This window comes from Halichoerus grypus, chromosome 12, assembly GCF_964656455.1.
Source record: "Halichoerus grypus chromosome 12, mHalGry1.hap1.1, whole genome shotgun sequence".
Lineage (NCBI taxonomy): Eukaryota > Metazoa > Chordata > Mammalia > Carnivora > Phocidae > Halichoerus > Halichoerus grypus.
In genome coordinates, this window is record NC_135723.1 from 51,826,446 (window position 1) to 51,839,047 (window position 12,602).

The 12,602-nt window shown below is 34.2% G+C and overlaps 1 protein-coding gene across 7 annotated transcripts in view; it reads right to left on the bottom strand.

Annotated features, from left to right (window-relative positions):
* The window catches only part of TWIST1 (twist family bHLH transcription factor 1), a 90,451-nt gene that overhangs the window by 3,276 nt on the left and 74,573 nt on the right, over positions 1 to 12,602 (bottom strand). Inside the window, exon 4 of one of the 7 annotated variants that reach the window (XR_013442778.1) lies at positions 11,995 to 12,173. The exons of the other annotated variants lie outside the window; for them this stretch is intronic. The gene's annotated coding sequence lies outside the window, so the exon portion shown is untranslated. The remainder of the gene's footprint in view (positions 1 to 11,994; positions 12,174 to 12,602) is intronic. 7 annotated transcript variants of the gene reach the window in all.

Sequence of the window (12,602 nt, forward strand, 5' to 3'; positions counted from 1 at the left end):
TTTTTTTATGAAATACATGGCTGGTTTTATATAATGGTTTACGCAACAACTGAGTCAGTTATAATATGCTGGAAATAGCTGGGTTGGACAATTTAAACTTAGACTATTGATCTGGGGTTTTTTGGACTTGATCTCAGTAAGAGAGTAATAGGGGTGTAACAATTTCTCAAACCATCTTCATTCTCAAACTGGAACTTCTAGCAAATATGTGGTGACTTCACCATACAGTGCCAGTCTTTCTAAACAATAATTTATCTTCCACCTTTCTCTCCTTCCCTTGTCCAACTGCAAATACCAAGTTGCCATATCTAAACTATCAGAGTAATTTCTTAAATCTCTATATTTCCTAAGTAGAAACAACCTTGGCAACTTATTTTATGAACACTACTAGGTATATTTTGATTCATGCCAATTTATATAAACTCTAGTAGATACTCTATCTTCCTTTTTATCTCTTCCTTCTCAAGAACCACTTGACTTTTTTTACTATTCTTATTTTAAAAGATAGATCCAGTTATTGTCTTTTGGCCTACAAGTTTAGACCTGATACTTTGTTTTATTAATACAGAATTTTTCTTTTGGTCTCAAATACAGTTTTCCACCATTCTTGGTACTGCCAATTGTGTTGTACTATTATCACATAAAGAAGATTGTACATATACTTTTCTTGCCCTTTGGATGATGCCTTTGTGAGTCAAACTCAGAAGCATAAACTCTAACCTGAAGAAAAAATGGCAGAAGAGTAATTTTAAATCAATATAATTTGGAAATAAGATATTATTTCCAGACTATTCAAAGAAAATTGGAGTTCTTTTATTTTTCTGTTTGGGCCTTAGGCACATTAGAGGCAAATGTTGCAACATCAAATAAAGTAAGGAGGGTCAAATGTTTTGTGGGACAATGTAGTCATGTCCTTTAGGCTTCATTTCAGTGCCCTTTCTTAGAGTTGGCATTTTATGACACTTGATATCTTGCAGCAATTTCAGGCTATTGCTTTTATTAACTTAAAATTGAGTAGAAACAAAGTAAAAGGACAACTTGGAATTAGGAACTCTGAGATCTGAGGAGAAATCACACTTTCTTGGGGATGAAAAAATTGCTTTTAGATAAAAATCTACATATGCTTTTTCTAAATTTTAAGATTCTCAAACTTTTTCTGGATGAGCAATGTCAGCGTCTGTCTCCACAACAGCTGGGTTATATGAAATTGCCCTTTCGGTGGTTGCTAGGCATAAGAAGCATTCTGTTACAAGTGAATGATCATTTTGTAGATTATAGCCTCATCAGTTTGTGTCATTTGAAAGCAAATATCCTGATATTTTTAAACAAGGCAGGCAGGGCAGGCAGGAAACCAATATTTATTATTCTCATGATTAAACACTTTAGACCAGGCTTGTTGATGTGTATGCCAATAATCTGGAGTTTCTGGCTTTGTGTAAAATTAAAATGTCTTTTCTATTGTGGTCTGATATCTGTTTCTGTAATAAGATAAGTTTGTTGTCCTCTGTGCACCAGTGGTTTTGCCCTTAATTTTTTTGGCTAGCATTCACCAAAAATCTGTCATCCAGAGCTGCTGAGAAAAATACATGTTGCCAAACTTCTTTTCTTAAAATTGTGCTGCCAGTGTTTTCCCAGATGTGAAAAATAATTATCTAATAAAGGATTAATACCTAATAACAATACCATTGTTGAACATGCTCATGGAATGTTTACCTTCTTTCTGATTCCTTTTTTGTATTTGGAAATATTAAATGGCTAATTCAATGGTGTGTTCCAAATTTTTGTCAATGTTGTTAATGTTGTGATTCTCCTTCAAAGAGGATGAAAGATCCCCCTTTGTCTTGTGTTTTCTACTGAATTAGATTTTCCTCTAGTCCTAGTGTGAATAAAAGCTGTTTGAAATAAAAGTGTTCTTATTTGTCTACCTCCTTGGTGTTCACCATTAGACTCTGAATACTAGGTATTTGACAAGTATTTGTTGAATAAATAAAATATTAATTATAAATTACTGTGACATATACTGTTCCACTTTCAAAAACTGAAAGGATTATTTGCAAATAAATCCCCTTTATAATGTGAGAATTAACAAAAGAAGAAAAGTCGGTTGAGACAGAGTTGTTCTTTGAATGTAATGTGCTGGTCAGGATAAAGAATAGTAGCTAACACTGGTTAAGCCCAAACTCGTGCCTGTTACTCTACTGTACTGAGCACTGTACCAGAATTATACTATTCATCACATGACCTCTACATCATGTATCATTACTCCCATTTACAGATGAGGCATGGAGACTGAAAAAGATTAACTCATTTACTCACCCATTGTTAAAGATAGTAAGAGATAGGCTTAAATCCTTATCTACATCTATCTAGCTCTAAAGTCTGTCCTCTCTCCAAATGGCAACATGATATGGCAAAGATGGCATACTAAAGGCATTTTTTTAACTATGAAACTATGACTAACGTTCAGAATAGACTATATACTCAGTCTCTGCTAACCTTATGATTTTATTAAATTATCATTTTAAATGGATTTGGTAATTGTGGCTAGGTTTGTACAGTAAGTACAAGTTACAAAACAGTTTTTTCCCCCTATTTCAACATCTTTCTTTAATCTAGCCAATAACCCTAAGAGTCTTTGGAATACATATTTCAAAAGCTCTTGAAATCTATTCCAAGACCAATACTTATTTTTGTATATAACCCCCTGCAATGTTTAACAGTCTAAAACATAACTGTTTCCGGGGTGCCTGGGTGGCTCAGTCGTTAAGCGTCTGCCTTCGGCTCAGGTCATGATCCCAGGGTCCTGGGATCGAGCCCTGTATCGGGCTTCCTGCTCTGCGGGAGCCTCTTCTCCCTCTCCCACTCCCCCTGCTTGTGTTCCTCCTCTCGCTGTGTCTCTCTCTGTCAAATAAGTAAATAAAATCTTTAAAAAAAATGAAATAAAATAAAAAAATAAAACATAACTGTTTCCAGTGGGCAATGGCTTGGATTCCTTCTGGGAAAAGATAGTAATATTTTGTCTAACAGAAAGTAAACTTGAGATGGAGTGGGTGGGTAGAGTCGGTTTCAATGATAAACACCTTTGGTTTAATCAGATTTATCAAATGGCAAATGTTACTTCATGGTTCTTTGTTTCTTTTAAGTTTCCATGGTGAAAAAAGAGCAATTGAAAATGTGGAGTATAAGTAAAAAAATGAGAATGAGTGTATTATTTTTAAGAACTAGTTTATAGTTAAAAATAGAAGACTCAAGAATTTCTTTTACTACTTACACTTTTGGAATTATTTGACTCAAAGTACTTCCAAATATTGCAATTACTCCTCAGCTTTGTCATATCAATATCAATTCCCATGGTCCTTCCAGTTGACCATAAATGGATGATTCCCCACATATCCTAATAAGTACTTTGGAAAAGACTAATAGTTGCTCTTTCAAATGTCATAAGAATAGGGGAACAAGATTCAGAGAAGGAGGTGAATGAATTCCCATTTTTAATATTTAAAAAGCTAGAGATAAAATAAAGATTGCATTTACCTTAGATCAAGTCAAATTTTTTGAGTCCTTACTATATTTAGAAAAGGCACTATTAACTTACTATTGAAAGCTATATAGTACATGTAAAATTTGATAGAGTCCCACATACATTTTTTGCCTTTTCCCCCAAAAATAATCATTCCAAAAGACTAAGATGTAAAAACTTAAGATGTGATCAAGTATATCAATTTAAAGATGTAATAAATATTTTTGATAAATTAATTATACATTTATGAAGATTTGATTAGATATGAAGACTTTATATCCATTGTAAATGAGGTTTTTCCCTTAAGAATCTATTTTTAGTGTGCTCTTTTTTTCTCCATTGCTAAACATTTATTTTAGTTGTTTATTTTTAAAATAAATATATTAATAGTTATTAAACCCTTAGTCTGGGCTCTAATTTAAATCTCAAAATACTCCCTTGAGAGGAATAATTTAATAGATAAGGAAATTGAGGCTTAACTGCCAGAAAAAAAGCCTATCTTCTTTACTGCTATCCAAACGATTATATTCAATGTAACCAGCATTCACTGAATGCCTACAATATGTTACATGTATTTAGTAATTGTTCTCATAATAGCATGGAGAATAACAAGAAAATTGGCAATATGACTGTATAAAAGAAATGAAAGTTTCATGAGAACTCCCTCTTACATAGCTACAAAAGAAATACTACCAAAGAATAGATTTGGATTTAGAATTGTGTGATACTAAGGCTTTAAACAAAGTGTGACCTTTCTCCATCGAATTATGACATAGAGGCAGACACAGAATACATAGAAGAAATATTTGTTCTCTAAATTACATGTAATTGCATTCACAGGAAGATTTGGGCAAAGATCCATCAAAAGAGTCGATATGATTTAGGGCATTTATTAATGTCCCTTTCATCCCTAATGTCTACCATCCCTAATGTCAATATTCAATTAAAAGTATATAACGTTGAGAATTAGAAAAAGATTAAATTTGTAGAGACCCTAAAAATCCCCTTAGAAATTGCTTTCTAAATTGTAAACATTTGCATTTTTGTTGTTATTTCTTTTTTTTTAATCAGTTAATTATAATTTCTGTGCATCAAGTCCCAGATAATCATGTTCTTCAATAACCATTTCTGCTTTATTTCATTTGCCCTTTAATGAAACATAATTTCCAACCTCTTTTACTTTTTAAAGCAGTGATCTTGATAAACGGTACTCTCAGTTCTTTCATCAGACCCCAAATCCTGATAGGCTGTACCACTCTCATCAAACAGACTGTATTTATAGATGGTCTCTGTGCCATTAAACTTGCTGCCACTTTGAAGTTTTAATTTCCCCAGTTTAAAATTCAGCCCAGGGGTGCCTGGGTGGCTCAGATGGTTAAGCGTCTGCCTTCGGCTCAGGTCATGATCCCAGGGTCCTGGGATCAAGCCCCGCATTGGGCTCCTAGCTCAGCAGGGAGTCTGCTTCTCCCTCCGCCTCTCTCCTTGCTCATGCTCTCTCTCTCTCTCTCTCTGTATCTCTGTGTCTCAAATGAGTAAATAAAATCTTTAAAAAAATAAGTAAAATAAAATAAAATTCAGCCCATACTTAACTAAATGCATTCTTCTTTTTTTATGGTTACATGTATGTCTCTCTCAAGACCTAGCAATCCCACACAGTCAAAAACCCTGCTTCGCAATTAGTGAATATTACGAAAGGATTGCTAGATATAAGGAAATAGTCCCTTCTTGTCACTACTCCTTTAAGCTCAATGGAAAGTGAATGGAAAACTATATAGAGCCCCATACTATAAACTGTGTTATAAAATCACTGTCCTTTCTGTTAAGATCAAGCCAAGTCAGGTATATAGAGCTTTAAGAAACAATTTTAAAAGCAGCCAAGTATATGAATCTTGTTTACTCTCAAGTTTGGTTGATGTATTCGCAGAGAAGAAAATGCAGAACTGAAAATCCAGACTTTTGGTCTCCAGACCCATTTCTACCATAAACTAGCTTGTGATATTGGGTAAATTCATTATCTTCTCATGGCCTTAATTTATTTTTTCCCTTTAATGCTTTGAAAGTTAAACATTATACTTCTGTTGTCTTAGGAAAATTATATGTTATATTTCTATTATTTTAGTGGTTACTTCTATTATTGAAATGCCCACTTGACTTAATATTACTTAATCTTAATCATCCATCTCTACTTTCCCCTTACAGAATACAAGAGCCTTAAATTGCACTGATTCCTATATACACTATTTTATTTTATGTCTTATTATGTCTTATTTGTGTCTTATTATTTCACTTTGTTTTTGAACCTTGATTTTATTTATAGCAATATTGCTTTAATACAGTGATTATTAATATTTTCTATTTGTGACAACAATAATAATAGTAAGTCAATAATTATTGAGATTTCATTATGTTTGCCAAATTTCTTGCTCAATAATTTTGCTTGCACCCCATTTTTTTCTTCCTTCAGACTTGGAGTGATTAATGTTCTCCTACTTTCTCTTCTGAAATGTATTTTTTTGGCCTCACTCTTAAATAATATGTTGGCTGAGTATAAAATTCTAGGTTGCAAATTATATTTTTCTCAGCACAATAACATCATTTTATTGTAGTCTTACCTCTACTTTAGCTACCAAGATGTCTGTAATTGTCTAATTATTTTTCCTTTGAAAATAATCTCTTTTTTCCCTCTAGATCTATTAAGATCATCTCTGTAAGAAGGTGTGATCTTTGTGTTTATCCTGCAAGAGACTTGTAGTTCTTAAATCTGAAAATTAAATTTTCTTCTTTCTGAGTACTCTAAGTTATTTATGATTGAGAGTAGCCCCCTCAATCTTCTATTTCCTTCTTCTCTCTCATTGGATGTAGCTCTTATTAGACCCATATTGATAAGCCTCACTGTACTTTTTGTCCGTAAACTTGCCTTTTACATTTTCCATCACATTGTCTTTTTATGCTGCCCTCCGCAAATCATTCAGGTCTAATTTTATGCATTTCCATCCTATGAAGTTTAACTTTCAGAGACCACATTATTCATTTTAAAAGACGTACTCACTTTTTTTTTCAATATTCCATTGTTCTGGTTTCTTGTTTTCTTATTGCTCAGACTTCTTGTTTTACATTTTAATTATTTTCTACACATTTAATTTATAGTGTCTATCAGAGTTCTCTATGATCTCAAGTACTCAGGCATTGTTTAAATTGGTTTATTTATTCTTTTGAAAATATTTTATTGTGAATTCATGTTCAGTGGGCTTTTACCTGTGGAAATTCCATGTTACCTGGATTGAGGACATATCCCTCTTGAGCAGTTTTGGATTTTCTTCTGGCATGGATCTCAGGGCTTTTACTATGTAGGACTATTTTGATACTCATTTTGCTGCTTGTAGGTTCGTTGACCTAATAACTAATATGAATTTAAATCTCAAATCTATGTGCAAGCTTACCAATCATCAGGAGAAACTTTTTTTTCCCACCCAGTGTCCACAAAGAAATTACAGCTTCCTTGTCATTCTGTTGTCCATGGGCAAATGTATTTTTTAGTCTACTCTACCACTTAGTGGGTCACCCTTTCAAGGATCCTCTCTAATTGTGACCATATGAGTGCAGGATGGGTTTCTCAGTTCCAATTTTTTGCCTCAGGAAGTCCCAAGTGTTCATCTCTGCATAGGTATTAAAACATAAGCCCTTGGGTAACTTACACTGGCAAATCCCTACGACCCTATCTCAAGCCCATGGCAGCATCAGCTCTCTCACCTGCCACTCTTATTTTCAGTGCCTTCTTCCTTATTGGTACTTGGAGGTTTTGCTGGCTTTGGTGAATTTATCTATACATTTAAAAGAATTTTTCATCTGGTTTTTCTTTATCTTTATGGCAGAAGTGCTATGGTTTAACTGGTCCTTTCACACCAACAGTACTGAAAGTGGTCTCAGGCTCTTTCTGTGAAATGAGAGCCCTGGATATCTAATCTCTACAGTTCTGTTTAGCTCCGGTATTCCATGAATTCTTCATATGCACGAAATTGATGTTTAGTTTCTGAAACCGCTGGTCTTCTACTGCTTAAGAGAGCTCCTCACTCTGGGTAATTAGAGTTACTGCTATAAGCATTTTTCACAAACCTAAAATGATAAGAGTTTGCAGACTACCTCAAGAGAGAAAAAGAAGTTAGAAGCACTTATGCTATCTGCAGAGATTTAATTACTCCTAATTATTTGCTATTCCTACGCTCTGAAAACTACCTGACAATGCAGTGCTGGTAGTCCATTTTTGAGTTGTACGTGCTTAATCTCACTGTTGGTAGCAAATTTGAAGAGGATGGAATAGTAGTGAGTTCCACTTGTCTGAACCTTAGAAGTGAGGATAGGGTTACATGGACATCATTTTCTTGTCTCTCAAAACATGACAAGGAAATAGATACCCGCCACATGTCAGAGAGTGAAAGATTTGGGCTAATGCTTGGCAGGAACGTACATAGCTGAGGTTTCATTTCTTTGCTCTCTAGTACATACTGTGGCCATGTTAAAGTTCAGGCTTCACATTCCTTTCTGGTGAAAAAGGGATTTAATGAATATGCTACATGTTCTTCTAGATGCTAAATGGCATGCATCTTCCTCTCATTTTGGCTACCTTGAATACCTTGGATATATTGTACATGGGTATCTTTCCAACTAAAAAGTACTTACTGAGAAGGAAGAGAAATCATTGCTGTGGGACAAAAACATTTTCCCTCAAAAAAGAATGTACAAGCACACAAAAAAGATGTGGGATTTTTATGAATCATATCCTGTAATTTTTCACTTTTTTCCAGCTACCTCCTTCTTAGAACAGAATCCAAGAAAACCAAAGAAAACTATTTGTACTGTGAGCAAAAATTTTGCCAAATTGAATTACATAATTCATCTAGCAGATTTGATGAGTTCCTGGATGCAATTTGCAAATTTGCATTTTGGGCACAAGGAAATAATGCATTTGTTATATATGAGAAAACACAGTGCTTATTACAAAACCATATTTTGTAACTGCTCAGGAATGTCTCTGTATATATGTATAGTATATATACTTAGGCATGAAACTTGGCTATTTATCATGTATACTTTAGGATATTTGACAGTGAACATGGTTAACTATGGAATCAAATTTATGAATTATTAGAAATTAAGCATTTTTATAAAATCATGATTAAAATATTAATTATATTAATTAACTATGATCAACTTTCAAAACTTTGGAAAGGAATATATTCACTGTGATGAATATTTGGATTCAGTGTACATTATCCCTTATTTCTCAAGATTAACATTCTCAATTATGGAGAGGAGGGTTAATATCAGCGCAAGATGTTGGACTAGGAAGCTCCTCGGCTTCATTCTCTTTACCGAATTATCAAATAAACATCCTCAAACTGACTAAAATAACTTCATAGGTACTCCAGAAAACAGCTAAAGATTACAACAACTAAGCCAGTGCCCGATCAAGAAAAAAGCCACAGAATGGTAGTAAATTTCCTGGTGCTTCTATTCACCTTTGCCTCAGCCCCTTCACATCCTTGCACAATTCTCTGCAGGTCAGGAGAAAGTGGCTTGTCTTAGTCTGCTCAGACTGCTATAACAAAATACTATAGACTGGGTGGCTTAAAAAACAGACATTTATTTCTCACAATTCTGGAGGCTGAGAAGTCTGAGAACAGGTCACCAGAATAATTGGGTTTTGTTTAGGGCCTTCTTCCTGACTTGAAGGTGGCTGCCTTCTTATTATATCCTCATACAATGGATAGAGGAAGCTCTGCTGTTTCTTCTTCTTAAAAGAGCACTAATTCTTGTTAAGCGTCTGCCTTTGGCTCAGGTCATGATCCCAGGGTCCTGGGATCGAGCCCTGCATCGGGCTCCCTGCTCAGTGGGAAGCCTGCTTCTCCCTCTCCCACTCTCCCTGCTTGTGTTCCCTCTCTTGCTATGTCTCTCTCTGTCAAATAAATAAATAAAATCTTTAAAAAAAAAAAAAGAGCACTAATTCTATCATGAAGTCTCCACCTATATGACCTATATAATCTAAACCTAATTACCTCCCCAAAGTTCCAACTCCTAACACCATGCTTTGGGGGTTAGGAATTCAACATATGAATTAGGGAGAGGGGCACATTCAGTCCATAACAGGGCCAATTCCTAGTTCCCTCCCTTGGGCTGGAAAGAGCACAGTGGAAATTGTAAAGTTCTGGCAATGTAAAAGGATTAAACTCCCCAATCAAAAAATATACATTGGTGGAATGGGTTAAAAAAAAAACAGGATCCAGCTATGAGCTGTCTATAAGAGACACATTTTATTTTATTTAAAAAAAAATTAGTTGAAGTATAGTTGACACACAATGTTACATTAGTTTTAGGTGTACAACATAGTGATTTGACAAGTCTATGCTATGCTTATCAAAAGTGTAGCTACCATCTGTTACCATATAACACTATTATACCATTGACTAAATTCCCTACACTGTACCTTTCACCCCCATGACTTTTTAATCTCTCACCCCCCACCACTTCACTCATTTTGCCCATCCCCACAACCCTCGCCCCATGGCAGCCATCAGTTTGTTCTCTGTATTTATGGGTCTGTTTCTGCTTTTTGTTTTTTGTTTTTTAGATTTTATATGTAAGTGAAATCATATGGTATTTGTCTTCCTCTGACTGATTTCATCTGGTATAATACCCTCTAGGTCCATCAATGTCACAAATGGACTGAGTAATATTTTTATGACTGAGTAATTTTCCACCATATATATATATATATATATATACACACACACATATATGATATATATATCATCCTTTTATGAGTAATATTCCATTATATATATATCACATCTTTATTCATCTACCTATGGACACTTGGGTTGGTTTCATATCTTGGTTGTCGTAAATAATGCTGCAATAAACATAAGGATGCATTTATCTTTTCAAATTAGTGTTTTTGTTTTCTTTGGGTAAATACCCAGTAGTGGAATTACTGGATCATATGGTATTTCCATTTTTAATTTTTTGAGGAACCTCCATACTGTTTTCTACAGTGGCTGTATCATTTGCAATCCCACCAATAGTGCACAAGCATTTCTTTTTCTCTACATCCTCTCCAACACTTGTTATTTCTTGTCTTTTTGATTCTAGCCATTCTGACAGGTGTAAGGTGACATCTCATTGTGCTTTTGATTTTCATTTCCCTGGTGATTACTGTGCTGAGCATCTTTTCATGTGTCTGTTGGCCATCTGAATGTCTTCTTTGGAAAAATGTCTATTCAGGTCCTCTGCCCATTTTTTAATCAGATTATTTGTGGTTTTTTGGCTTTTAGTTGGATAGGTATTTTTATATATTTTGGATATTAACCCTTTATCTGATATATCATTTGTGAATATCTTCTCCCATTCAGTAAGATGTCTTTTCACTTTGTGGAAGATTTCCTTATGCAAAAGTTTTTTATTTTGGTGTAGTCCCAATAGTTTATTTTTTCTTTTGTTTCCCTTGCCTAAAGAGACATATCTAGAAAAATGTTGCTAAGATCATTGTTGAAGAAATTACTGCCTTTCTTCTAGTAGTCTTATAGTTTCAAGTCTCACTTTTAGGTCTTTAATCCATTTTGAGTTTATTTTTGTGTATAGTCTAAGAAAGTGGTCCAGTTTCATTCTTTTGCATATAGCTGCAGTTTTCCCAGAACTATTTATTGAAAAGTCTACCTTTTCTGCATTGTATATTCTTGCCTCCTTTCTCATAGACTAATTGACCATATAAGCATGGATTTATTTCTGGGCTTTTTATTCTGTTCCATTGATCTATGCATCTGTTTTTTGTGCCAGTACCATACTGTTTTGATTACTACAGCTTTGTAGTATGTCTTGAAATCTGAGATTGTGATACCTCCAGCTTTATTCTTTCTCAAGATTGCTTTGGCTATTTAGGGCCTTTTGTGGTTCCATACAAATTTTAGTATTATTTATTCTAGTTCTATGGAAAACACTGTTGATATTTGAATAGGGATTGCATTGAATGTGTACATTGCTTTGGGTTGTATGGACATTTTCACAATATTAATTCTTTCAATCCATGAGCATGAAGTATCTTTCCATTTGTTTGTGTCATCTTCAACTAAAGGGACACATTTTAGATTTAAGGACACACATAGGCTGAAAGTGAAATGATAGGAAAAGATATCTCATGTAAATAGCAACCTAAAGAGGGCAGAGATGGCTATATTCTTATCAGAAAAAAATAGAGTTTAAGTCAAAGAGTGTCATAAGACAAAGAACATTATATACTGATAAAGTGGTCAATTCACCTGGAAGATATAACAATTACAAATATCATGCATGAAACATCAGAGCACATAAATATATAAAGCAAAAATAACATGAAAACTTATGGGATGCAGTTAAAGCAGAGCTAAAAGGGAAATTTATAGTTTAAATATTTCCATTAAAAAGGAAGAAAGGTCTTAGGGCACCTGGATGGCTCAGTTGGTTAAGCGTCCGACTCTTGGTTTCGGCTCAGGTCATGATCTTGCAGTCATGGGATGGAGCCCCACGTTGGGCTCTGAACTCAGTGAGGAGTCTGCTTCCGATTCTCTCTCCCTCTCCCTCCCACTCACGGACACTCTCTCTCTCTCAAATAAATTAATTAAATCTTTAAAAAAAAAAGAAGAAAGGTCTGAAATCAACAACTTAACTTTATACCTTAAGGAACAGAAAGTAAAAGAAGAACAAACTAAATCCAAAGCTTGCAGAAAGAAGGAAATAATAAAGATAAGAGCAGAGATAAATAGAAGAGAGAATAGGAAAACAACAGAGAAAACAAACATGATCAAACATGATTTATTCTTTGAAAAAATCAACAAAATTGATAAACCTTAACATAGATTGGCTAAGGAAAAAAGAGAGAAGACCCAAAAAAACTAAAATCAGAAATAGAAGAAGGGATACTACTACCAATTTTATAGAAGTAAAAAGGATTATAACAGAGTATTGTGAACAATTGTACTCAAACAAATTGGATAGCCTATAAGTAATGGAGAAGATTCTAAAAATACAATGTACCAAGACTGAATCATGAAGA